Source organism: Neovison vison, chromosome 2, assembly GCF_020171115.1.
Source record: "Neovison vison isolate M4711 chromosome 2, ASM_NN_V1, whole genome shotgun sequence".
NCBI lineage: Eukaryota > Metazoa > Chordata > Mammalia > Carnivora > Mustelidae > Neogale > Neogale vison.
In genome coordinates this window covers 233,604,925-233,627,419 of record NC_058092.1, presented here as the reverse complement: position 1 = coordinate 233,627,419, position 22,495 = coordinate 233,604,925, and the positions used below count along the sequence as shown (strand labels likewise).

Genomic DNA, 22,495 nt, shown 5'->3' with positions numbered 1-22,495 from the left:
GCCGCTTCTTTCCCTTTCCCTTTCTCTCCGTTTTCCGCCTCCTTCCCCGGAGGAGAAAACAAATAAAGAAGAGCAAATAGCCGGGAGGCGCAAGGCATCCAGGACGCTCCCTCCCCCGATCCAAGTTGGAATTAGCATCCTCTTGGGGGTGAGCGCGGCGCGGGGCGAGTGCGGGCCGGAGACCCCCAGCGCAGCCCCCTCCCGGCGAGCGGGCGCGGGGCTGGGACCGGGGTGGGGAGGATCGGGAGCCGGGTGGGCGGAGGAAGGGGGTGGGGTGGGTGGGGAAGTAGGAAGAGGCTCGGCGGCGAGGGGAGGAGGAGGAAGGGAAGGGGAGGGGTAGGGTGGGGAGGGGAGGGGAGAGACCGGGAGGGGAGGGGAGGGGAGAGCGGGAGGGGGAGGGGCGGGGAGCTGGAGAGATTAAGTTTTTGTGTGTGTGTCCCTGTGTGCGTGTGTCATTTTAAGGTGGCCCGGGAGCGGCCCAGAGGAGCCGGCGGCGGCCCGAGGAGCGAGGGACCGAGCCGGGAGCCATGCCGCGCTGAGGGGGGGCCGCACAGCCGCCGCCACCGCCACCGCCGCCGGGTGGGGTGGGAGGGGCGGGAGCCGCAGCCGCCGCCACCGCCTCCCGGGTGGGCGCCCTTCGCCGTGGACGCCGGCGGCCCGGGACGAGGTAAGAGGGGCCCCAGGGGAGGGCTGGGGCCGCTGCCGCCCCCGCCTCACCTGCGGCCGCGGGCTGGGGGCGCCGCGCCCGCGCCTCACTGCGCCACTCGGCGAGGGGGGGGAGGAGGAGGGCGAAGGACACGGAGCCGGCATCCGAGGACATCTTTGGTCTGCGCCCCCGTGTCCCCGCTCGGCGCCCGGGGGTGGGAGCCGGCCTGGAGGTCCCTGCCTGCCGCCCCCCGCCGCCGATCGCGCCCGCCGGCTGCCGTTTGTGCCAGGATTTTTGTTGTTGTGATGAGAGTTGATGAATGCGAAGTAGGCGGTCACCTTCCTTCCCATCAGGATTGGCAAAAAAAAAAAAGAAAAAAGAAATCCCGAGCGCGGCGGCGTCCGGAGGGCAGCGGCGGCGGTGGCGTCTCGGCGACGGTTTCCTAGGCGCCCCCGGCTCCTGCTCCCCGAGGCCGGTGGGTGCGCGCGCGGGGGCCGCCCGCGACCCAGGCCGAGCGCGCGGCGCGCCGCGGGGACAATACGGCCGGATCCCCCGGGACTGGGAGTCCGAGCGCGCGGGGCCTTAGGCTTGCGGGGCGGGGGCGGGGGGAGCGCGGGGGTCCGCTGGGAAACCGGGGCGCGCGCTGCTCAGGGCCCCCAGGGGAGCGGCCCCTGCTGGCCGGGGATCCCGCGCGGCGCCCCGGGAGCGCAAGTGAAAGAAGGGAAAGGAGGCGAAGTGGAACCCTTTTGTTTTGCCGGCCCCGCATTGTTGGCTCCTCCGGGCAGCCGGGCCACATCTGCCGCCGCCGCCACCACTGCCGCGCCGGGCTCGGCCCGCCAAAGTCGCAGCGGGGCGGGGGCCCGGGGCTGGCCGGGCGGCGGGCGCGGGCGGGGGCCGAGCGGGCCGGGCATTTCCTCTGCCCGTCCGCGCTCCCGCGGGCACCACTTCCTCCTCGCCCGCCGCCGCCGCCACCGCGGCGAACCCGGTCTGCCCCCTCCCGGGCTGCACTTTTCGGGTGGGGCGAACCAAAAAGAAAAAGTTTCGCAGGAGGGGCTGGCGAGGGCGCGCCCGGGGCGGCGGGGACCCGGCGCGGCGCCGCGACAGCCGGGCCGCCGCGGTCGCCTCTTTCTCCTCTTCCTCCGCGGCGCAGGACTGACCCGCGAGGCCGAGGGGAAGCGCCTTTCTTTCTCTCTCTCCCGCTCTGCCCAGCGCTCCGGGGCAAGTTGGGCAGAGGCGCGCGGGAGCCGGGGCGCGCCGGGGCCTTTCTCCGGCGGGAGGCCCCGCGGCGTAGCTGCTTCGCCCGCAGCCCACGCAGCGTCCTGGCGCTGGGAGGCCGCGGGCCCGGGAGCTCGGCGCGGTCACCGCCGGCCGCGGCGAGACACACACGCGCACACACACCCTCCCGTGGCTCGCTCTCGGCCGCGGCGGATGGTCGCGGACCCTGAGTGTGCGTGTGCGCGCGGGTGTGTGGGGTGCCCCCCTCCCGACCCCGAGTACTTTTTCCGGAGGCGGCCCCCAACAGCAGTTGGCTCCAGGGGTCCCCATGTTTAGTATTTTGTAGGGGGGAAGGAGGAATTTTTCGTAGAAATCCCGCTCGCTCTGCGTCCTTGCGGTGGAGGCTGCTGGCAGTGGCCTACGTCGTCCTGCCGGGCTCACTTGCCCTATCCAGGGTAAACAGATCTTTCTGGGTTTTTTCCCACCTTTTTTTCTTTAAAGATTGGAGATCAGGTTAAGTTCTTAGAGAGTCAGATGTGAGTGGCTTGAAGGGTAGACAAGAGAATTGTATTCTATAAATATGCATTGGGAATTTAAAATGCTAAGTGCCTTATTTGCAATTCTGTTGGATATTCTAGAGACTGGTATATTTTTATCTGACATGGATAATTTGGAGGGGACGTATATTTTGGTTAGTTGACAAAGTGATTCTGCCTCCCTACTTTGGCGAAATGGATTAAACTCTCCTACTACTCTTTCAAAGAAGAGTCTACTAGGAGCTTGGGTTCAAAGACAGTTTTAAAATTACCTCGTGTTCAGTACCTAAGACCGCTGTTCCGCCTCTAGGGTTCTCACAGTGGAACTAGTTTTCATGTACTTCGGAGAATTCAGCGTTTGGAAAAAATTTTTAAATAAATCCTTTACGTTTTGAAGTACTGGTGCTTTCAAGGATCTTGTTTTTGTAATCATTTGATTTCAAAGAGTACTTCTTACAGCAATTATAAAGTGAGATTCAAAATGCTAATTAAATACTTTAAGTCAGAGCAGCTTTAATATTGAAACAGTCAATCTTTCTTTCTTTCTCTTTTTCTTTCTTAAGTAACAGGACTGTATCCTAGAGTTGAAACACTAAGAATCCTTTTGTCTGCCATCAGATCTCTGAACTGCTGTGACACTCTCCTGTAAACACACACACACACACACACACACAAACCCCCCACAAAAAACCTGGTGCCCTTTTTATTGCCCCCAAAAGAAAAGTTAATGAGATGGTAGGTTTCAAGCAAAAAAGCAGGCCCTCCTTCTTGCAAAATATGCTTACAGTTGCCATTGAAGTTGTATGTTAACCGTGAATGCACTTGCCTTTAATGAAGCCGGTTTAATCGTTCACACTTGATCAAGTATAACAGGACCAAACAAAGGAAATAAGCCAGCATATTTCTGTAGAGCGTTGAGGGGTTTAGTGTAAGTGTTGATGTCAGGTCACCCCCTCCCCCTACTCTGCCCCCAGTGCGAGGGAGTGAGGGTTGAAGGCAAAGGGAATTTATGGCGCTGATTGGTTTTTCTGTGCCCAGGGGTAGGGGACCCCAGTTTGTCCCTGTAGAAAGCAGTTATTAGAGGGAATTTTAAAAAATCTTGGCTTTAGAGCTTGTTTTGAACCTGAGAATAGGATTTTTTGGTTTAATCCTTTTTCCTGATTGGGAAGGTAAGGCTGGGGCGGGTGGGCATGTTGTCTCCCTCATTTCTGATTGTACCTTAATAAGGCTGAGTGGATGGAGGGTGGTGTTGCTCTGCAGTTGGAGTTCCAAGCCCTGTGTTATTTACGACTTCACTTGGGATCTTTTGAAACTGGCCCTTGAAAGGGTGTTCTCCTGGGGGAAGGGCAGCGTGAATTACCTTTTCTTAACTGAGCTTTTTCCAAAAAACTTCTTTGTCCCTAAAATGTATTTCTTTGCTAGGCACAAGTTGCGACTTATTCTAGGACTTAGTCATCAACTCAAAGAAGAAATATTTGCAAAGTGTGTCTTCTTAAGGTTAAGAAAGTAAAAAAAGTTTCGCTACTTAAAAACAAACACTACTAGCATTGTAAAAATACACCAGTGACATACTTTGTGAGATATTTTGGCCTTTTAAGACCCAGGGCACACCTGTTCCTGTCCCTGCAGGGTCGAGTTTGCTTTCCTTGGCATTGTTAATAAGGTCGTGTACACAGGATGAAACAGGAAAACTTGCTATCTGTATAATCATTAACTAGCCAATCAGTTATCCTTTCAGGGAATAATCGATAACTTTACTCTTGACTTTTAACACCCCCCACCCCCCCCACCCACCCCCACCCCCGCCAAAGAAACTGTCTAAGTCTGGCAAGTGTTTGAAGAGAGTCGATGAAGCACAGCCCTAACAACAAACGAACAAAACTACAGATGATCCGGCAGCTTTTGCAGTGTTCAGCGTAGCTAGCTAGCCACAGGGTCAGTAAATGATGAGTGCATAAAATCAGAACTGAACAAGCAGTGCCCAGGGTTTGAAAAGGATATTGTTGGCAACTGTTTGAAATACTAAAGCAAAGGGAGCTCAGGATGGCTTGCAGCACTTGAAATCCTTGAGATTCGAGGATTAAAAACAACAAGGGCCTGCAAAGAAGGGCACACCCCTTCTTTGAGATCCAGCTCCACTGTGCCATTTACCAAAAGTCCTTTTCCTTCGTGAATCACTTTTGAATGCAAAGTTACACCCTCTGCATTTAACCGCTTTCTCTAAATGGAACAAATTTAAAGTGGAATGGCCATCCCCGTTGTCATTTTCTTTTTCTTTTTCTTTTTTTTTTTTTTTTACCGCTGTCATTTCAATAGAGAAGGGCTGTCATCATGTCGTATGTGAGTGCAGCCTGGGTCCCTCTGTGAATAATCTTTCTATCAGTGACAAGCAGCAGGTTAAGTGTCCTGTGTCCCTAATACAGGCCACAGACTTAGATTCATAAAGTGCATGATCAGGGGAGGGAATTTTATCTGTTGTGCAGGGCACAACTCAGGTAATCTTTCCAGTGGCTGACTGGTAATTCCATCACAGAGGCCGGAACACAGTGTTGCAGTAATTAAAAAATGGGAGTGCATTTTGCCTGACGCTTTGAAGAGAAGTACTTGTGCTTAGCAGAAGCGTCTCGGTATAGTGAAATATCGGGGTGCCTTTTCTCCATGATCGTCTGTGAATCGCTAGCTTAGGAGTGCTCTCGTGGACTACTGAAAAACTTCTAGGAGGTATATGAAAATGCTGGAATGGGTACAGTCTGAGGCCACACTGCCTGGATAGATATCCGTTTTCTCTTACAGCTGGCGAGCATGTCCGGGCAGCCGTTAAGGTTACAGCACACTGGGAAAGGAGGGAAAACTCAAGTCTTCTCCCCACGGATGAGCTCGAGAAGTTCATTTTTTCTTCAAGTCTATGTTTGACAGAATATGTATCAAAGACCTATAGAAAGGGTTTTTTTGTTTGTTTTATTTTATTTTAAGCCCCATCTCTGGATTTAGAAAATTATACTTACTCATTACTAAAAACTTCAGAACCATTTTCAAGGTGTTCCGTGTTTCTTTTGATCATGATTTAATGGATGGCATCCAGAAGCCATCGGTGTGACTTGCGTGACACTCACAAATTATTGTTGGGGCAGATTCTACCGTGTGTGTTTAGTTCTCATTATCGATGTTTTAAAGCCTAGATTTATGGCTGCACTTGGGCATTCAGGACTTCTCCGGTGAAAAGAAGGACTTTGCACATTGTGCAAAAAAAAAGGGGGGGAGGTGGGAGATTCACAAATGAATACAGAATGTACAATAGGGAGAGAGCCAGGCCATTGTTTGTGTGGAATGTTGACAATGGGAGCCAAGGGGCAGTTTGGCCTTCATTCTTCCAACTGCTCGAGAACACAGAAACTTCGGGAGCTACGGACAAGATGGGAACCAGAGGCAGACTGGCATACTCATCTGCCTTTTGCCTGGCATGGCAATGTGGGCCACTGGTCTACTCCTTTCCATAGTTTTCTTAGAAGGTGGTCTCTTTTGGACTGCTGGGGACCGTTGTGTGCTCTTCTTAGTAATCTGCTTTTTGGAGTAAAGATTCTAAAGGCAGAGAGAAGGGTTCTTCAAAGAGAACTGTAAAAAGCAGACTCCTTCTGCCTCCCCGCCCCTCAAAACGCAATTTTAAAGAAATCCTATTCAACCTTTCCCAGAAATTGAGGCATTTTAAGTCGCAGGAAACTGTCATGTTTATTTTTATTATTCCTCATGTTGAAGTAGTTTTTAGTCTGTGGTGTTGGGGAAAGTAGAGCTGAAGTATGTGTTGGGTTTTCCTGTTTGGTTGGACAGCTGCTGTCATTCCTGAAAACACTCCTATATGCACTTTTTCCCCCCATGCACGGAGCCCTCCTGCTTCCACGTGGGAGCTGGGATTCCAGAGCTCTGTTCCAGCTCCGCAGTTCAAGTGGCAGTTATTACTGTGGCCTTTCTCTTTTGTCCCTCTGCCCTAAGTGGAATCAGCATAGACATCGACTACCATTGGGGGTTGATGCTTGTTCTGATTTTATCGAGGTGCACTTGGTTAAGAACTTGGGAGCCAGGTGACCTTTCCCATCTCTATCAAGACCACCCCTCCTTGAGTCAGTGTTTTAGGGATGATCTGCTTTAACTGTTTCCATAAGTAAATTGAACAGATGGTGGCCAAAAGTTGGCTTACTGTTCACAAAAATGCAGATAAAATGGTTGGGTTCTTATTTGTGGGGCAAGTGATGCTTTTGATTTTATGGGGAATTGTGATTCTATCCTAGATAATGACAGAGACTTCATTTTCCCTGGTGGTATTTAGAAGGATGTTAATCCCCAAGAGCTTTTGTTGTCTGAACTTGGTGGGCTGGTCTCTTTGGTGGTTGTTTTCTGGGAGTCCAAAAAAAGTCGGGGTGGGGGGTGGTTGTTGTGGTTGTGAAGGTGAGGGAGGGCAATGCGTTTCATTCATTTGGCTCTTAAAGTCTTTCCCACTTGTAAAATGCAAAAAAAAAAGCACCTTCCTTTGTGTTGTTGCTTTAACCGCCTTCAGAAGCAACCTATTGATCAGCAGAAATGTGCTTTTTGCATTAAAATAAGCCCTTAATTACGACTTGAAAGACAGTGTTCCTGGCTTGAAGATTGATTGGAAATAGTGGCCATATTTCTGTCTCATTCCAGCCTACGTAGTGGCAGGCACTGGAAGGGCCTTTTTAAAAGACGTGTAACTTAGGTGGCCAGCGGGTCTCTCTGCAGCGTTGGGACTAGCCAAGGGGTTGTAAACTCACTGCTGTGCTCCAGCCAGGCCTGAAATCTGGCCTCCAGCAATCTGTCCAAGTCCAGGACAGACAAAAACTTCATTATGGAGTCAAGGAGTCCCAGGAAGTTTTTTTTTGGGAAGGAACAGTAGACCAAGACCACAGAGGTTAACTCTTCTGGCCTAATGGCATACCCCCCCCTCCAGTATGGCATCTTAAAAAGCCTTCCTAATGTTGAGGCCTCGCAGAGAGCCTCAAGGTGGAAGGGCCCAATCAATGGGAAAGTGCTAGTCTTGTACCTGCCCCAGGTGTGTGGGCGGGGACAGAGGAACTGCAGGTGAAATTCTTTGGCTGTAGGGGGTGTGAGGCAGGGAAAAAGTTTGTGCAGCTTTCCTGTTGAATGAGCTCTGTCTGGGACTTGATTATTTCGCTGATGGATGTCTCTAGTGCAGTAGGCCTGGAAGCACAAAGTCACACTGTATCTTCTGCGTGTTCAGGCCCAATGGGCCTGGGGAAGGGGTGGAGGCGGTGTCCGCAGGTTCTTCTGGGTGGTGCAGAGCCGGCCGTGGATTGCAGCTCCCTGGTTGAGCCAGCCATGAGCCAGCCTAGAGAGCTAGGCTAGAGAGAGCCCTCTAGAGCACTTGACACCCTGTCCTGGAATGGTTGAGAGGACTGAGAATGTTCCCCCTGGAGGGGAACAGCCTCATTTGATCACATGGGCTTGCTTTGCTGGGAGGGACGGAGCTGTGGTGACACCAGGGAAGCTTTGCTGGACAAGCTGCCAAGCCAGATGGTCGCAGGGGCTCCTAGCACGGGCTGAGCTTGGCTGACTGCTGTGTGAGGTGTGGATAGGTCAGACAAAGATTTCCACACACAAGAGACCACCAGGGTAGCTCTCACTTGGGGACACTTGCCCAGTGAACTATGTGGGGTTGGGGAGAAACGCTACATCTTCCCAGTGGGGGTGACATATTTTCAAAGTTTTTTTCTGTCCCTTCCCCAGAGTTGGAACTGTGGTCTGTGGCGCTGGCCGATTGCTCCGTCCGCCCTTCAGGGACCCGATGGAGCAGGAGGCCCAGCGTGGATACCAAGTGGGAATGGTATTTCTACCGGAGCGCTCAAGAGATGGACCTTATCCTTTTTCTCAGCGATTTCTGGTTATGAGCTAGAAGTCACTCTAGGAGGGCAGTGAATAAAGAGTATATTTTCCTGTACGGATATCAGTATGCACATATAAGTGCCTACAAGTAAAATCTTAGAATGTTTTTGATCTTAAAACCATTTCGCAGTCATTAATCTTCACGAAGCTCCTGCGGGCTAGGTAAACAGCAATTGCTATTTTGCCCGACGCAGAAAGAGCGAAATCACCTCCCCCAACTCCTGGAGAGGCTGGTGCCCGCCTCTGGTTTCCGTAGCGCGCTGGGGGTGCGGGGGCCCCGGGAAGCCCCACGTTCCGCCCTGAGGGACCACGGGGCGACTTCCGGTCTCCTGCTTGACCTTCTGATGCGGGGAGGGCGAAGTTGGGCCCGGGAGAAGCCTGGCCGCCGCACCTGGCCGGGCCCTACCTGGAGGGGGCGGGGTCTGGCCGCGCTTCCCAGCGCCGGCACTGCCGGGGTGCGCCGCCTTGCTGGGGGTGCTGAGGGGACAGGCGTCTGCGGCTCCCGGGGTGCGGGGACCCTCTGACCTCTGGGGCCCGCGAACCCGCCGGCTCCCGCCCTCCCCTCCGGGCCCGGGAACCTGGGGCTCCGCCCCCCCCCACCTCGGACCCCGTTACCTGGCGGCCCAGCCCCTCCCCCTCCAGGGCTCGCGTACCTGTGCCCCCCCACTTGACACCGCCGGAAGCGCCCCTCCCCCGGCGGTGTCCCTTTCACTTGTAAATAGCAGCCGTTTCTCGCCGGGGGGAAGTCCTCTAGAGGTGATAGAAATGGCCCCTGCCCCCCCTGTGCCCACTTCCTCCTTCCTGCCGCAGGCATTTGTGCGGGGTCCGACCCCGGGCGGCGGGGGTCCGGCTGGACGAAGCCCACACCTGCGGAGACCTTCGCGGCCCTCCCGGTCCCGCGGCGGGACAGGGAAGGGACCACCAGACGACTCGGGACTCAGGTGGGTCCCGAACCCGCCCCCGAGGCCCGGAGCTGAACCAGGTCTGGACAGTGCCCCAGTCACCCCACCCTGCAGCGGCCGTAGGCTCCAGGGACCCCAGCTTGGGGGTCGCCTTGTTCTTGTCTGGACCCCTCCATCCCCAGCCACCAAGGGGACAGGGAGGTCGGCTGATTCGGTCGGCAGAAACGCACAACTTGGGCGGCTTGGCATCCCGTCCCCTGGGCGGTGTCCCTGCCGCCGCTCCTCCTGCCACCTTCCAGCTGGGGTGTTTCACTGGTGCCAGTGATGGCGCCGTCCTAGGTGCGGAAGCTGCGGCGGCTACCCAGGCCTCACTCCGCTGGTCACGCTGCGGGTCCTGATGGGCCTGTGACTAAAGCCAGGATGGTCTTGGGCTTCTCCGCTTTGCACCCCTCTTCTCCCTGCTGGAAGAATTTCTGTGTGTTTGATTCTTCCTGTCCTGGCCGACTTCATTTGAAACTCAATTCCACCCAGGCCTTTTAAGTTCTGCTATTAGTTTTGTGAAGGTAACGTCTAACTACTGTTTATTGAGCATTTACTTAGTATCTTTATCACATGAACGTTTGGTGTATGTTGTATTTGATCTTCATAGTAAGGGGGGGGTGATGTCAGGCGCAGGAGGCACTGGGGTGACTTGCCTGTCACCTCCTGCCCCAATGGGCAGAGCTGGGATTCAAACCAGGCTGTTGGCAGTGGGGTTCCAGCAAGATTCCTTGGCAGAGGAGGAACTCCTGCGTTGGGAGCCTGTCCCATGACCCTGAGAGCAGAACGGAAGTGAGAATTCCAGGCTTACCCCAAATCTGGCATGTTCTCCCCAGGATTCAGATGGGCTTCTCAGAAACAAGTCTTTCTCGGGCCCGGGTTGGTTTCCAGATCACATGGGGCCCTGAGAAGTTGTCTTGTTTTAATTTCCGTCTTCGATTAGTGATCTTTTGTTAGCATCTCACAATCTAATGCCAGGGAGGAATTTCTAGATAGTTTCCTGGACAAGGCCTGTTTTAAATTCCCTCCAGTTTTTGGGTTAATGAACAGCTTGGCTCCTGAGAGAAGCCTCGGGCAGGCTTAGCAGCAGTCAGGGGCCCTCTTGGATGCACACGGATAGTTCTGCCCCTCTGGATCCCAGACTCACTGTCCAGGCCCTCTTGGATGCACGGGGATAGTTCTGCCCCTCTGGATCCCAGACTCACTGTCCAGGCAGAGCACAGACATCCCGAAGGAGCTCAGTAGCCTGGCCCAGTGCTGTTGTACCAGCCATGTTCTTTCATTTACCCTCGGATCCTCTCCGAGGTAGAAGTGATGGTGTTTCACCAGTGAAGAAACCAAGGGTCAGAAAGGTTAGTAACCAAGGAAGCCAGAAGTTTAGTTGGTTCCCGTCCATCTTGAGCTGGTTTCTCTATAATTGACTGAGACTTTGGACTTTTAATTGCAACTTGGGTACAATTGGGGATGGCCAAATTAGACCCCTTCAGTACTCCTGATCTCATTTCTCCCTTGCTTTCCACCTGGGTGTCTGATGCAACTACCCCACCGCCTTCCAACACACACACACACACACACACACACATGTTATGTGGATAGCTTTTACAGTGCTTAGGGTTTTTGGTGGTAAAATTGTATTTGGTGGTCAGAGTACCATTTTATCAGACTCAGATTTCGAAGTTTGTGGTCTAGGTTAGTGATCTCAGAGTTCTTCAAAGCTAGCCCCCTTGCTTGCTGGTGTGTGCCCATTTCTTGGGGGGAGGCTGGAGGTGCTGGGTGGGGTGCTCCCTTCCCTCCCTCTGGCTGCCGCTCACTTTCCAACAGGATTCATGCTGCGCTTCTTCGAACAGGAGTTGCTTCCTGTGTTCTACATGGTGAGATCTGGGAGAGGGGACAGGGAAGATGGGGAGGATTTCATCTAATTGGAAGAGTCTGTTTGCACCATTCCTGTAAAAACCGGCCAGAAATTTGATTCCGCTGGGTAAACCTCCTTTGGGTGGCTGCCCTGCGTTTGTGTTGGCCTTAGAAAGGAATTTGAAATCATACTCGGAACAAAAGCAGCGGCCTTCTTTTCAAAGAGTCTATCAGAGAACTGAAAGGGAAGGGCACGAAGTTGGGTGTGTCCTGAAATCTGGAGCGGAGCCTGCTTGGGTGATGAACTCACCTGAATGGCAGCCGGAGAAGGTGACGTGAGAGCTCTCCCTGACCTTGGCTTCCTTTAGGGTAAGGTCCCCACAAGGTGGAGATTTTCCTGAAAAACAGGCTTTCCTTCACTGACAAGATTACCTTCCCGCCCTGCCGTGCGGCTCTCCCTTTTGTGAACACGTGTGTGCTTGGGAAGTGCCTGCGAGCCTTGCTGGTGGTGCCAAGCATAGCCCCCTCCCCTGCCATGGTTGGGGGGTGGGGGAGGGGGGCTCCCCAGACGCCCCATCTCACTCAGTCTTTGGGTTCTTCCTGCTCTGGAGGGCTGAGGGGAAAGGCCCGGAAGGGGGGTGTCTTTTGGCCAGCTGGTCCCATCAGCCCCGGTGTGCTGGCTTGGCTCTAGCTTAGGTAATGATTGTATTCTTTCTGTTTTAAGTCCCCCGTGCAGGTTTCAGGCAGGTCTCCATGCTGCTTCCGTCCCCACAGGAGAGGGGCTGGGGGGGGCAGGAGAAGGGGGACGCTGCTTTGGGCCACACCGCCTGGAGAGGGAACGGGGCTCCGTCTTGAGGCATCTCCACCTAGACGATACCCCGATGTCCATGGTTGGCCCCACCATGCAGGCTCTCCATGGGAGCTGGGGGTCGTGGGTGCCCTCAGAACCCGCCTTCGGATCTGTGGTGTAGAAGATGTGTGTCCCTGTCCTGTTCCATGTTTCGGGGTTCCCTGGCTCTGTAGAGAGGCCCCTGAGCTTGGCATCCCGGCCCCTCCAGCAGGACACGGGCCATCTGATTAGAGTCCCACATGTCTGTGTTAGTGCCACACTGAGTACACCAGGTTTCCCAAGCCCTGATTTTTCTCTGCCTCGGCCCCTGTGCAGGTTCTGTTTCTTCTGCTCTTGCAAGGTGTGGGTTGCTTTTCAGTCAGGGTGGAGGATTTTTCTTTCTTTCTTTCTTCTTTTTTTTTAAACACACATCCTTTCTTCTCATTTCTCAACTAAGCCTGGGATTAAGACTGTGGCTTCAACTGACAAAAGCCAGGAGATTTCAGAATTAAAGTTGGAATTCTATCTGTAATGATGTCTTCCTGAGTATTTAAGGAGGACTTTGAACCGTGGGTAATTTTTTTTTCCTTCCTGAACTGGCCAGATGTGCTCCGAGTTGTGGGCACAGGAAGCAGCTCCACGTGACTGGAGTTTTCTTTGTGATGATTGTGACCTTGCCTTAGTGGAGTCCCCTGTGTCCCAGGGGCGCAAAAGGGAAGAGGCTTGTGAGGGGCCGCTGGTCGGGTTGTTCTTACTGTGTGTCACGCGGGCCCGAGAGCTTCGAAGCTGCGCCCCTCCCCAGCTCAGCAAAACCACTTGAAACGCACTTTGCAAGTATAACTCTAGTTCTTTAAAATGTTTCTCAACCAGAGAGATTAAAAAGTTGGGTTTTGTTTTGTTTTGTTGTGATTCCTTTCATCATCTGGGGCAGCTGTGGCGGGCCGAGGGCACCCAGAGGTGCCGAGGCAGAGGGCACCCAGAGGGTGCCGGGGCAGAGGGACGGTGGGAGGCCCGTCTGGGTTCTCTTATTGGGGAGGGGGGAGCAGGGCGGGGTCTTGCAAGAACCACTTTTTGGCCTTGCCTGGAGTGGGGAGTTTCACAAGTGGGTGATCACTTGGCAGGGCAGGCTCCAGGGTCAGATCCAGAAGCTTTGCCCTGGGCCATCATCCCAGCAGCCCACCCAGGAAACCGGGGTGATCTGTGTTCTCTGCCTGTGCACTTGGGTGAGGGAGAGGAGAGGTCCCACAGAAAGGTTGTGAATGTCACCCTTCCCAGACTGATGCTGGGCCCAAGGAGAGTCGTCCTGTCCTCAAGACCCTAGGAGAGGCAACAAGATAAATAGGGACTGACCAGCTGGGGAAGAGGCATCACATGGGACAGACGGTTTGAGAACGTGTATGTGGCAGAGGAGGCAGGGAAAGCTGCTTGACTGCATTGGGGATTCAGGGAAGCCTTGGAGAGGACTTCATCTGAATCTAAAATGAGGGTCAGAATTTTCAACTACTTGGAACAGGCCCGACACATCATAGGTATTTGTTAAATTTTTAAAAATGCAAATTACAGACAAATAGATAAGTCTCTTCTGCCCCCAGGTGCCGTGTGCCCATTGGAACAGGTTTTCCTTGTGTGTCCCTCACACCACCACAGTGGAGATCAGAGAATCCTGACCTTGGCAGTGGAAAGAGGGGTTCCCCTTGAGTGTTGGGGACAGGAGAGAAGGCTCCCTGGGCTTTGAGATGGGGCTTGCTATGCACAGATGGTGAGCCAGGTCCTGGGGAGACGGTCCCACAATGGATGGGAGGTTTAATCCTTTGCGCACAGAGGGTGGGTGAGTTTTATGGAGCTTGGTGAAGTGCCAGGTGAAATGGGTGTGTAGTCAGTCGTGCTTGAGGGTGGGAGATCCAGATCCTGGTGCTGTTTAAAAAAAAACAAAAACAAAACAAGACAAAACAGGGATATAGGTGTGGTGGCTGGTTAGGCTAGGGAGCAGCCCATCTTCTCGATTTCTGGGGCCTGGTGATAATCCGAAATTCATATTGTTTTTAGACTGGAATGTTACTCCGTATTAGGTCACTCTGAGACCTCATTTACTGAGAAATGCCCAGTAAACTATTTACTTTCTCTTTAAGACCTATTTTCCCTTACTTTGGAGAGAAGGAAGAAAGAGGAGGGTTGGGTGCTGCCTGCCTCTGCCTCAGGATGGCCCACGTCGGGGCTCCAGCTGCCGCTGCCCTGGACAGGTGGGGTTCCCCGGAGAGCCAGCCCCATGCTCCCTGCCCCTTCTCTATATAGTTGATGAAACGCAGTGCAGGGACCCTGACTGGCCACATCCCTAGGGGAACTTCTGCCGAAGGCACTATGGCAGCCCCCTTCCCTGCCAGCTTTTGCCTTCACTTGCTCCCATCCCATCTCCAGGCCCCGAGCAGGCAGTCGGAGGGCTGGGGCCTGTCCCGGAGAATGGCTTGTTGGGGTTGCCGTCCCGGCACGTGGTGGCCCCTTGGCCAGCAGCAGCTCTGGTGATTGGCCTGGGCCCAGCTGGGTGGCCAGTTGGCTGCATGTGTTCCCGTCCCCAGCCCTGGAGATAGGAGGGAACTTGCTCATCTCCTCCCAGGACAGTCCTCCACTCAGGGGGACTGGCAGGGTGCGCACTGGGGCCAGGCACTGTGTGGGTGTGTACATGACCACCCTGGGCAGACCTCCTGCCCTGCATTTCCTGTGGGCTACAGGTTCAAGTAGTAGGGAATTGTGAGCATGAAATGGCGAGGCAGGGGTGCGGGGCAGGGGGGAAGCTGGAGGGGAGCTGTGTTCTGGAAGATGTCCTACCGGGGTCCTTGGAAAGGACAGTTTGTGGCCTTCAGGGTGAGCTGCTCATTTCATGGACCAGCAATTTCTTTGGGCTCAATTCATGCCTTGAAAAAAATCTCCCTTGGAAAGCAAGATGATCCTTGAAAATGCCCTTGGGAGGCAGCTGGCACTGGAATGTGAGGGCATCTCGGGTCAGGGGCCAAAATGTCATATTTCCCCACTTGAAAATCCCAGGGAGAGGTGTCCAGTGACTAAAGGCTGATACATGTGGGAAGGGCTCCGGTGTTAGCTGGTTGTCTTTCCTCATCATCATTCTCGGTGATGGGGCTGGTGGTCTAAGAGGAGTGGGAACCATGGGTAGTACCTGGGGCTGCGCTGGGTGGTCAGATACCAGGGACTGAGTCCCCTTCTGTCTCGGCCTTTTTCAAGCTACCTATTACGTGGCTTGCTACATCCCTCTAAAATACCACATTGGAGTTAGAGTCCCCGATCCAAAGGGTCCTTTGTGCCCTGCTGGGTCAGCGAGAGTGCCAGCACCCCTCAGCCCGCCCCTGCCCCAGGCCCTGCTCTGGCCTGGCCCACGAGTGGAGCCCACGGGTTCAGTGCGTGTATCAAGTGGTAAGAAGCTGGCTGTGGGCTTGGTGGTTTTCGCATGGGTGATTCGTGCTGTCCCCAGGGAGGGCCTGTGCCCAGGTGGTTTGAGAGGGTGGCCTTGGGAGCAGGGCTTGTCCGGAGCCCCCGCTGGCCAGGAGTCAGTCTCCTGGAGCTGCACCCCGCCTGCTGTGGGAGAAGCTCCAGGTGGGGCCAGAACAGCTCTATTTTTAGCAAACTCCTCCCGGTGGCTCCTGGTGCAGCCGGCCCAGAACCTGCCAGCTGCACGGGCGACTGTCCTTCTCGAGCAACAGACCGCTCCCCAGCACACATCCATACTCTCGAGTCGAGTTATTGAACATTTGGCACGACAAATGATTGAAAGATTTTCCATGTCTTGAATAACCCCCTCCTCCTCAAAATCTGAATGAGTAGATTTGGAAACGGAAATATGGATTTCTGCCTGAACTAGTCTGATTTTTTTTTTTTTTTAATTTAAGAGGGATTCTCCACCCCCTAGAACAGCACCAGGCTTTCCTGGGGATGGGAGGGAAATTCTGCGTGTCCCCGTTCACAGTGGAGCTGGATCTGTACTCAGATGCTCTTGCCACGGAACTTTCTGCTGACCAGTCAGCGGTGTCCACCGAGGGGGCCTGGGCTGAGCGTCACAGCATGCTGGCCAGGGGGGATGTTGGTTTTACAAATTAGATTTTAGTACAAGGTGAGTCACTTTAGGGAAGCACACTTTGGAAATCTGCACACACACGGCAAGGGTGGGTGTAGCAGGGGAGCACCGACAAGGTCAACGCCAGGCCCATCCGCCTCATTTCGCAAGTGAACCAGTGAACCTCTGGTAGGTAACTCTTGTAAGCCGGAGGTGTTCCTTCCCTGTGTTTCCAAACACAGATTTGGGGACAACACCTTCTGTTTTTGAAATGTAAGTAAACACATTTTGTGGCAGACCTTTGTATCTTAATCAGTGGATTTATTAATTAGTAGGCTTCGCTGAGGCTGATAGCTTGTGTTTCCGCAGAGATCACAGCTTACCTTTATTCTGTGTTCAGAAACTTTGTGAGACACAAGCGTACTTTGTTTTGTTTTTCAGTAACAACCCTGACCTGAGGCAGTGAGGGGGTGGGGTTATCTCCCCCCACTTAGGGAGTTGGTGGAGGGGGGTCTCACGAGCCACGTGGATGGGCTCCCAGTTCGAAAATGATGGAGCTGGTTCTGACCTGCCTCTTCTGCCCATAACAAGCTGTCTGAAGAGCGGCTTTGTATTCAGATAACCCAATTTTTTTTTTTTTGAGGATTTATTTATTTGAGAGAGTGTGTGCACGCGTGTCTGCACTCACACCTGCGCGTGAGTGGGAGGTGGGGGCAGAGGGAGAGGGACAAGCAGACTCCCCACTGATTTGGGAGCCCAAACTGGGGCTCGATCTGGGGACCCTAAGGTTATGACCTGAGCTGAAGGCAGAAGCTAACAGAGCAACGCCCCCAGGTGCCCCTCAGATAGCCCAGTTCTGAGGATGAGGGTGTGTGTACAGATTGGAAGGCAGGGTGGGGTGTGGGGAAGTCCATCTGGTTTGGAAGAATCTGGAGTCTTTGGCCTGAGTTCCAGTTGGTAGGGTCAAGGTGAGCTTGGAGGAGGGATATGCATGGTGTCCTCAGGTGAGTGATTTAAGGGGCCTCTTACTCCTTGATCTGAGGTTGTTAACTGTGGTCTTGAGTTTTTTTTTGCCCTTTCTGGTTTGGGTAGCTGCTTTCTGGGGGAAGATTGGGATACCTTTTGACTTACAGAGACATACACTGTGAGAGAAATTCCAGCCATTAACCTTAACCATGACCTGGCCAAGTGGCACAGGGACAGATGTCTGGGGCTATGACTGCTTGAGTATGAGAAGTGGACGTCTTCGGATGCTAGCAGTTTCTTTGGGGGCTGCTTTTGGACTTGGGTTAGGAATGAAATGACTTTATGATTTATGATGTTTATGAAGACTAGGGTACCTATCTGTTTTCATATAGAGATCTTAATAGAGATTAAATACAAAATAAAGAAGAACGCATGAACGAAGATATTCCCATAAGCAATATTGTAGTGTTAGGCGGTGTAATTATGTTTTGTACACTTCCCAATTAAGCAGTTATGCATTACTGGAAAAACCACCTTTAAGAGATTTAGGAAAGCTTTATAATTTTGTAGATCAAATAAAAACAGATGCATCATATTTTATGCATAAGGTTTAAAATTTTTACGTTCTATGATAAAGTAACTCAATGTGGATTGATTTGTGGAAATTGATGCAGTGACACTGAGATGCATTTGGTTTTTCTGAAAATGACCTGTTGAACAAAAATCTGCTTCTTCAGCAAATTGAGCTCCTGCTGTGCGCCAGCTTCCAGGCGAGAGCAAGGGGCGTTTATCCTGAACTTCAGCAACATAGTGGTGACCTTTCAAGAACTGGAATGGGCACAGGGGGCTTCTCCACGGCGTGGGTGGGCAGTAGGTGATGCGGACCTGCTGGAGGAATTGAAACTCGCGGCGTTCTCTCCCCTGTGACAGAGGATGTGCTGTGCAGAGGCTAAGAACATAACCTCAGGCAGGCCCTTCGGTCCGGGACACCTGCGCCCTGGTGAAGTTATTCGGAAGTGACCCCACTTCCTTGTGCCCGAGGCTCTTCACGGTGGGGTGATAGGAGCTCAGGCAATCTGGGAGGGAGAAGTGAATAAATGCGTGGCGAGCCCTTGACAGATCCTTGGAAGAGATCTCCAGTGCGGGCATTACTCTGATTCCTATTAATTATTACTGATGTTATTATTATTACTGTTATAGTAGTAGTTAATGTTGGAGTGCAGAGAATGAGGTGTGGGAGTGGGAAGGACCCTGTGTCTGAAGAGGCAAAGAGGGGGCCCAGAGGGTTGTGGGGTGGCCCTGAGTTCAGATCACCACAGCCAGACATGGATTTTTTTTTTTTTTTTAAAGATTTTCTGTACTTATTTGCATACATACGCACGGGAGAGAGAGAGAGAACAGAGAGGGAGTGAGAGGGAGAAACAGACTCCCCGCTGAGCAGAAACCTCGATCTGGGGCTTGATACTCACCCTGAGATCATGACCTGAGCTGAAGGCAGATGCTTCACCCACCGAGCCACCCAGGGCTCCAAGACATGGCATTTTAGTGATGGCTGTGGGGCCTGGGGCACTGGACCCGCTGTGGCCTCGGTGGGCAACGTGGGGATTGGAGGAGCTGTCGGAAGAGTCTTTGGCGCTCAGACGGACTGGCCCCGGGGGCCTGGCGGTGGTGGTGCTCGGGCTGCGTGCCCGGTGGGTCGTGCGTGGGGGCTTCTGCTCAGGCCCTGGGGCTGCAGAGTGGCTCGGTCGTCCTCTTCAGCCAGCTCATTTCACACCAGAGCTTGAATGTCCGTTTCATTCTGGGCTCCCGGACATGACCCTGTTAACGTTCCTCTGCAGAGAAGCCCCGGGTGCCAAGATAGGGCTGAAGGCTGTTTTGTCACGGTCACTTTATCCTCTGTGCCCCCCTCCCCCCGTCCCTGTTGGTCATCTTCAGGGACAGGCGCGGTGGTGATCCTCTAAAAAAGGGGCCAGCAAGGGAAGGCTCAAGTCTTGTCCTGGCTCTGCCCTCAGCTTGCTGTGTGACCTTGGGTGAACCAGCACTGCCCCTCTGTTTCTCCCTCAGTGGGAGTCCCTGAGTGCTCTGGATTGGGGCATGCCTTGGGGTCTCTCCCTCTGGTTAGGGGGACCTCCAGGGGCTCTCGAGGGCTACTGACTGGCCCTTGCATGCGTGTCCCACACTTCCTTGGGATGACAGTGGCAGTCCTCAGCAAGGTAGACCCAACCCCACTGGGGATCTTCCTGAAGGGAGCAGGGAGGGGCTGGGGGAGCCTGTCCATTCCTGACTGGACCGGATGCCTTTGCACTTAGATTAAAGGGACCTCCTCTGAGGATGGAGGAGACTTTGGGGATGGGGTCAGTCGAGGCACAGTGCTTGAGGGGGAGTCTCGGTTCTCCTTTCCCCCATGGCGGCAGTGGAAGTGTCTTCCCTGATAAGATTGTTCCAAAGCACCTCTGAGTTTCTTGGGGACACGGCCAGCGTGTGTGCAGCGGGGTCCTTCCTGCCCGTGTGGAGACCCTTCTGGGGGTGGGGATTGGGACGGAGGTGATTTCCCCGGGGGAGCTGGAGGTTGGGGTCACCGTTCTGGGACTGCATTTGACTGCCCAGGGGAGGATGTCTGTTTTATTACTTGTTTTGGTCTTTCGTGGGGGTGCACTTTGAGAAACTTTCACACAGGTGTAATTTTCCTGTGGTCAGTCTCACCCCACCCACTTGCTGTTCTGCAAGTTCGGCCAAAGATGCGTACAGCACGCGGCTGCAGAACCAGCTCCAGCACCGAGGGAAGTTGTCCTGTGTTCACGTCTCCCCCCTGCCGGCTTGCCCCTGCCGGCCACGGAGGAAATTGCCCCTTTTTGTCAGTAGAAAGGCCAAGTCTCAAGTTCCGGCGAGGTAGCTAGATGTGGCTTGTGAGGCGCATCTTTGATGCCCAGGGGTCTTACTTGGCTCAGAGGGCTCTCCAGTCACAGCGGATAGACCTCCCTGAGGAGCAGGCACCAGTGCCATCCCAAGGGTGTCCGAGACTCAGGCATTTGGCCCAGGCTGGATAAGGTGGACCCAGGGTCAGTCCTTGCAGTTGGAATCTTTTCTGCCCCATGAAACCCCCAAAGGTCTCCTTTTCTCTCCCCAGAGGGGTGAGTTCCAGACCCATACATATAGGCCAGGGTGCTTCTCAGGCCATTGTCCCCGGGACAGCTGCTCACCCTCCTCCACACAATGTCCTGCCAGCCCCTCTTGGAAGGTGCCCAGAGACGAGTGCTCCTCCGTCCACCCCGGCTGCTGGCTCCAGGGCCAGAGGGATCAGGAGCGACCACCACGTCACTGCTGGCAGCTTTCTCCTTCCTCCTCCTCGGGGGAAGTGGCTGTGGAGCAGGCAGGCAGCGTACTTACTGGGTGCTGTGGCCATTCGTGTTCTGTGACTCCTGGGGGCACGGGGCAGTGGGAGACACTCGGGTCCCCTTTTGCCTCCTTGCAGTGGTTTGGGGGAGAGTCCGGAGGGGCTGGAGGACTTCCCTGTGGGAAGGTCAGCGGCTGCCAGATCCAGTGGTGGGCTGCCCGCTCAGCCTCCCAACCCCAGTACCTCTGCTCCAGGTAGGGTCAGGGTCTCTGAGGAGGGGTATTTAAAGAGGCAGTGGGGACGTGCAGGAGAGCGCGCCCCGGTCACACGGCATGGGGGGCCAAATCCACTGGCTCTCTCCATGGTATTTAATATTCTCCTATTTCCGTTCATTTGGGAGGAATTTTATGAAATGAGTCTGGGAATTTTTTTAAATGGCTAGCTGGGGATTGCTACATTTATTGATTTTCCGGTTGCTGCTGGAAATGTCTTCAGTCCTGGTTTCTGCTTCCCCACCAGGGCCCCAGCACTTAGGGTGGGTGAGAGGATTCCTCCTGCTGGAGGAGCTCACGGTGCATCGTGTGTGTGTGTGTGTGTGTGTGTGTGTGTGTGTGTTTTAGGAAGCCCTTTGATGCCTGCGAGCTCTGACTCAAACTGACCTTGGTCCTAGCCTGAAATGCACGTCTAAGCATCCTTGGCCTCTGGGGGGTGGTTGTCTGTGGGCTGCCATCCAGTGAGTAGTTGGAGACGCAGACACATGCATATTGGACTTGGGGAGCTTCTCAGTACAAGGACACTGAGCCTGGGGTTAGTGGCAGGAAGGTTGGCATCCCCTGTCCTGGGGGCTTCAGAGGACAGTGCTGTTCCAGGCTGGAGAGCCTACAGGGCGTGGCTACAGTACAGTCTCCTGGGCACACCCTGCCGCGACAGCCCTGTAACTGCGGTTCCCCGCGCCACCCTTGGGGAGGGGTGGGAAGACTTAACCTGCTCAGAGGCTGGAGTTGTATGGGAAAAGTTGAATGTCTGCAGGTAACAGAGAAACGTGTTTGATGTTCTGAAGGGTGTCAGTAAGCCAGACAGCGCCATCCATGGCAGTCCGAGCTCTCAGGGGGTCTTGGCCCGTGGCGGTGGTGCACAGCTGTGAGCGCACAGTAGGACGGCGGTTCTAGGCTGTCCAGGGCCTTCCCAGGCCGTCCCTCTCCACTGCCGGGGGCTCCACGGCTGTGTCCACAGGGTAAATTCTAGGTGAGAAGCCACTCCCTTGGGTGGATCCTGCCGTTCCAGCGGCCTGCTTGGCCGGCGGGGTGAGCCCGGAGCTGCCCTGTAAGCCCCGGCCCAGCTGGAGGACGGGAACATCCCGAGGTGTGCGCGTTGTCCAATGACGGTTTCAAAGGGAGCCCGTTAAGAAAGGCTTTGGCGTGTGTTCGGGAATACTGAAAATCCATTCCTTGGGTAGGGAAGTAATCGTACAGCTGGGTTTTCTGGAGTACCGGGAGTGTACCAAGGAGGAGGATATAAAAAGAAAAGTACTTGGTGCGTCTGTAGTAAGGGCAGCGAAATGCCGCTCTCGGGCTGACTGTTCTCTGTGTGTTTGGCTCAGGGCAAGCGGGTGGCTCGCTGGGACAGGGGTCTTCAGAGACGGCTGATGCGCGGGAACCACAGGGGGACCGGACGCAAAAGTGCACCTCCGCAGAGCTGACCATCCGAGCGAGCCTGTGCACGGGCACGCCGTTGCGTTTGGGTTCCCCGAGTTGTGCGTGCAGCTCACACGCGGGAGCTGTGAAGCTTCGAGGCTCTGGGAGCAGACGGCCGCGTCAGGGCAGTGCTCTGAGGGCAGTTTCCTTACCCGTTTACATCTGGGGAGTGGTTTGCTGGTCTCATTTTTTTTTTTTTTTTTTTTAAACCTTTTGGCTTGGAGAAATTTTCCCTCCGGTTATGGTAATTTTCCTTTCCTAATATGTAAATTGATTACAGCAGCTCTTCCAAGTCTTGCTCATTTGATTATCCATGAGCCTCCTTCTGCCTCTTATTTAAAACTTATTTTTAGCACAGTCCTTGAAACCTCAGTGTGAGACTGTCCATCTTCTGCTCTCTGAGCTGCCGAAGGTCGTTTTAATCAGCTCCATCCACCAGTTGCCTTGCGAGTCAGGCTACCGTGGGAGGGACAGGGCCGAGGGACAGGGCCTCCTGGATGAGCCTGGTCT

The 22,495-nt window shown here is 54.1% G+C and overlaps 1 protein-coding gene across 2 annotated transcripts in view; it reads left to right on the top strand.

The window, feature by feature from the left end:
* The first annotated feature begins 455 nt into the window (after positions 1 to 455).
* Positions 456 to 22,495, top strand: part of CTBP2 (C-terminal binding protein 2) — a 153,782-nt gene continuing 131,742 nt past the window's right edge. Inside the window, exon 1 of one of the 2 annotated variants that reach the window (XM_044240706.1) lies at positions 456 to 667. The gene's annotated coding sequence lies outside the window, so the exon portion shown is untranslated. Of the gene's footprint in view, positions 668 to 1,102; positions 1,122 to 22,495 lie in introns of those variants that run through there. The other variant, XM_044240707.1, reaches the window with a different exon arrangement.